General features: G+C 49.8%; 1 non-coding gene across 1 annotated transcript in view; it reads left to right on the top strand.

The window, feature by feature from the left end:
- The first annotated feature begins 4,785 nt into the window (after positions 1-4,785).
- The window catches only part of LOC126476803 (small subunit ribosomal RNA), a 1,909-nt gene continuing 1,694 nt past the window's right edge, over positions 4,786-5,000 (top strand). The window contains exon 1 of the ribosomal RNA XR_007587245.1: positions 4,786-5,000. This exon is cut by the window's right edge and continues 1,694 nt beyond it. This is a non-coding gene — a ribosomal RNA (small subunit ribosomal RNA).

The following is a 5,000-nucleotide window of genomic DNA, read 5'->3' on the forward strand; positions in this document are numbered from 1 at the left end:
CAACATAGTGGAGCCGCAGTGTCACTAATGTACAGAGATAGAACAGTTTCGACTGGAACCAGAGTAACCGTATACACGGCACTGATGAGTAATAGATGCAGAGCCATCAGAATACAATGTATACAACCGTCCCTATACATGCTGAAAGACTCTGCACACAATGAGAACCACACGTCAGCCAGACACTCTTATCACACACTACTCTCTTATCACACACTACTCTCTTATCACACACTACTCTCTGCCTGTAACAGGCACACACACAATATCTAACCACCAGCATGGAAGAACATCCAGTGCATCCTCTCCGCCACATGACACAATCCACACTATCATTACCAGACCGGGAGGTCCACCCAGAAAACACAATATCCCACCCTTCCGACATCCGCACATTGCTCAGCTAAGCCACGAACACCCACACATGTCCTACACAGGGGTGCACCCAACATCACAATACTGCCTCCTGTCACAGCACACATTCAATGGCAGGAATGAAAGACACAGATCTGCCACAACCATGGAATTGGAGCGCCGCCTGTCATGAGCCAAAAGTGCATCCTGACGTGACAAATCAGATAATACCGCAGGCATCCAATTACGATAATCACTATCAACGAACCTGCCGCCGCCCCCCCCCCCCAATACACCTTTCCCTACAACAATGTGTATCTGAACCTACGCCATATTGTACCTTAACCTAACCTATATCGTACCTTAACCTAACCTAAATTGTACCTTAACCTAACCTATATCGTACCTTAACCTAACCTATATCGTACCTTAACCTAACCTATATTGTACCTTAACCTAACCTATATTGTGCCTTAACCTAACCTACGTTGTGCCTTAACCTAACCTACGTTGTGCCTTAACCTAACCTACGTTGTGCCTTAACCTAACCTACGTTGTGCCTTAACCTAACCTACGTTGTGCCTTAACCTAACCTACGTTGTGCCTTAACCTAACCTACGTTGTGCCTTAACCTAACCTACGTTGTGCCTTAACCTAACCTACGTTGTGCCTTAACCTAACCTACGTTGTGCCTTAACCTAACCTACGTTGTGCCTTAACCTAACCTACGTTGTGCCTTAACCTAACCTACGTTGTGCCTTAACCTAACCTAATTTGTGCCTTAACCTAACCTAATTTGTGCCTTAACCTAACCTAATTTGTGCCTTAACCTAACCTAATTTGTGCCTTAACCTAACCTAATTTGTGCCTTAACCTAACCTAATTTGTGCCTTAACCTACCCTAATTTGTGCCTTAACCTAACCTAATTTGTGCCTTAACCTAACCTACGTTGTGCCTTAACCTAACCTACGTTGTGCCTTAACCTAACCTACGTTGTGCCTTAACCTAACCTACGTTTTGTGCCTTAACCTAACCTACGTTGTGCCTTAACCTAACCTACGTTGTGCCTTAACCTAACCTACGTTGTGCCTTAACCTAACCTACGTTGTGCCTTAACCTAACCTACGTTGTGCCTTAACCTAACCTACGTTGTGCCTTAACCTAACCTACGTTGTGCCTTAACCTAACCTACGTTGTGCCTTAACCTAACCTACGTTGTGCCTTAACCTAACCTACGTTGTGCCTTAACCTAACCTACGTTGTGCCTTAACCTAACCTACGTTGTGCCTTAACCTAACCTACGTTGTGCCTTAACCTAACCTACGTTGTGCCTTAACCTAACCTACGTTGTGCCTTAACCTAACCTAATTTGTGCCTTAACCTAACCTAATTTGTGCCTTAACCTAACCTAATTTGTGCCTTAACCTAACCTAATTTGTGCCTTAACCTAACCTAATTTGTGCCTTAACCTAACCTAATTTGTGCCTTAACCTAACCTAATTTGTGCCTTAACCTAACCTAATTTGTGCCATAACCTAACCTACGTTGTGCCTTAACCTAACCTACGTTGTGCCTTAACCTAACCTACGTTGTGCCTTAACCTAACCTACGTTGTGCCTTAACCTAACCTACGTTGTGCCTTAACCTAACCTACGTTGTGCCTTAACCTAACCTACGTTGTGCCTTAACCTAACCTACGTTGTGCCTTAACCTAACCTACGTTGTGCCTTAACCTAACCTACGTTGTGCCTTAACCTAACCTACGTTGTGCCTTAACCTAACCTAATTTGTGCCTTAACCTAACCTAATTTGTGCCTTAACCTAACCTAATTTGTGCCTTAACCTAACCTAATTTGTGCCTTAACCTAACCTAATTTGTGCCTTAACCTAACCTACGTTGTGCCTTAACCTAACCTACGTTGTGCCTTAACCTAACCTACGTTGTGCCTTAACCTAACCTACGTTGTGCCTTAACCTAACCTACGTTGTGCCTTAACCTAACCTAGTTTGTGCCTTAACCTAACCTAGTTTGTGCCTTAACGTAACCCATGTTGTGCCGTAACGTAACCCATGTTGTGCCGTAACGTAACCCATGTTGTGCCGTAACGTAACCCATGTTGTGCCGTAACGTAACCCATGTTGTGCCGTAACGTAACCCATGTTGTGCCGTAACGTAACCCATGTTGTGCCGTAACGTAACCCATGTTGTGCCGTAACGTAACCCATGTTGTGCCGTAACGTAACCCATGTTGTGCCGTAACGTAACCCATGTTGTGCCGTAACGTAACCCATGTTGTGCCGTAACGTAACCCATGTTGTGCCGTAACGTAACCTATAATATGCCTTAACCTAACCTATAATATGCCTTAACCTAACCTATAATATGCCTTAACCTAACCTATAATATGCCTTAACCTAACCTATAATATGCCTTAACCTAACCTATAATATGCCTTAACCTAACCTATAATATGCCTTAACCTAACCTATAATATGCCTTAACCTAACCTATAATATGCCTTAACCTAACCTATAATATGCCTTAACCTAACCTATAATATGCCTTAACCTAACCTATAATATGCCTTAACCTAACCTAAAGTGCGCCGTAACCAAAACTATATTGCGCCTTAACCTGACGCACGTTGTCGCTGAACCTGCTCTGTAATTGTTATGCAACTCGTTAAATTAGTGTAGTGTTGCCTAACCGCAACCCTCGCAATATAGTTCGCTACTCGCACTGCCCGGTCCCCTGTGTATCGCGTCATGTTAAACACCTTGCAGGTGTTGCTGACTTTCCACATGCTCCTGCTATACACTGTAATGTGGATAGCAGCAGGACGTACATGCCCCCCCCCCTTCCCCCCTGCCTTCGCAAGCTGGTCGGTGAGAAGTTTGCATGTTCAACGCCCTTCGCATGCCGACGTACTCAGCCTACGTTGTGGTACGGCCTGTCACCTGTCCGCCGATGTACGCAAAACCCACAAACTGTACTGCACATTGGTCCGTATGTACTGAATGATACATCGTGGCACATGTGGCCGTATGACGACTGCGCCTAGCAACGGCGGACCATACAGTCCAAATATTGTGCACGCAGCTACGTGTCGTCTCCCTATAAGAGCTGGATTGCAGTGTGGTACGCCATACAGACGTGTGGGAGGAACGGACGCCCTGGATGGCGATCAGCATGAGCAGTCTGTTGATGTAGTGGAGCGTGTATTCGGACGTAGTCGTCTCTTCTCACACACCGTGATAGCATGTTGCACCGTGTTCCACATCTGCGACATGCTGCAGAGGCCGGCTGACAGTCGTTCGCGCAATGGACACCGCATACGTACGGGGTCGACCTTCCACGTGTTCTCTAGGCGTGCACATGTTGTTGCGTCTATGTGGGCAGACGTAGTGTGTTGTGACACCTGACACAGGCATGCAATACTCGTTGCAAATGGCGATGGACGTGTACGTTTGCTGGTGACGTTACGCAAATGAACAACTGGTAACCCGTTGTGGTGCGGTTGTTCTCGCTAGAGGTGAATCAGTGTTGGCGACGATCGGTCGAGCTATTAACCGGTTGTTTCAGGGATACCCACCATGCCCACGAACGTGAAAGGGGATCTGGGTGTGAGGCGATACGCGGCGGTGGCTGGGTGGGACCGTCCCCGGCCGGTGAGGGGGGGCCGCCCGGCGTGCTGGCAGCGCGGTGCGTGGGCGCACGCGCTACAGCCGGCTGGTGGGGGCGGCCAGTGGCAGGCGCGCCGGCCGACGGACGCGGCAGGCGGCGCAGCTGCGCGCCGGCGCCCCCTGCTCGCGGCGCCTTGCGGCCAAAGTAGGTCCTCGCGGGCCCGGTGCGAAGCGCGGTGGCCATCTGCAGTGTGCTGGTCCGATTGAGGACTTTGTGCGCTGAGGATGCGCCGCCGCCCGGCGCTCGGCGCCGCGACGCCGTCTGCTGCTCGGTCGCCCCAGCGGTTCTCGCAGGTGGTTTGTATCGCAGCTGTGCGGACGTGTTGGCGCGTGCGCTGTGCTGGGAGAGTTCGCTTCGGCACCCAAGTGGGGCTTTTGTCCTTCTGTGGCGCCGGCGTTGGAGCTGCCGGTCACCGTAGGTGGCGCGTGTTGTCTCCCGCCGGCAATGCCACGACAGCACGCTCCCGGGCCTCTGTCGGCAGCGGCAAGCTCAGTTGGGAGCACGGGTGGTCGCACCTAAAGCGTCTACTCGCCTAACTCCGGGCGATTGCGCCTCTCTCGAACCCGACCAAGTACTTAGGACGGCGCTGCGCGCCGCCGGGACCTGAGAGGGTTTCGAGGTGTGTTGTGCAGGGGAGCTCAGCCTCCTCCTGTTTGCAGAATAATTGAGCGGACGCTTGCGTGTTCGCGCGGGTCCCCGGGACACACTCCCGGGCGGCCGGCTGCTCAGCTCTAGTTGACGCAGCTCCCTGGTTGATCCTGCCAGTAGTCATATGCTTGTCTCAAAGATTAAGCCATGCATGTCTCAGTACAAGCCGCATTAAGGTGAAACCGCGAATGGCTCATTAAATCAGTTATGGTTCCTTAGATCGTACCCACGTTACTTGGATAACTGTGGTAATTCTAGAGCTAATACATGCAAACAGAGTCCCGACCAGAGATGGAAGGGACGCTTTTATTA

This window comes from Schistocerca serialis, chromosome 4, assembly GCF_023864345.2.
Source record: "Schistocerca serialis cubense isolate TAMUIC-IGC-003099 chromosome 4, iqSchSeri2.2, whole genome shotgun sequence".
Classification (NCBI taxonomy): Eukaryota; Metazoa; Arthropoda; class Insecta; order Orthoptera; family Acrididae; genus Schistocerca; species Schistocerca serialis.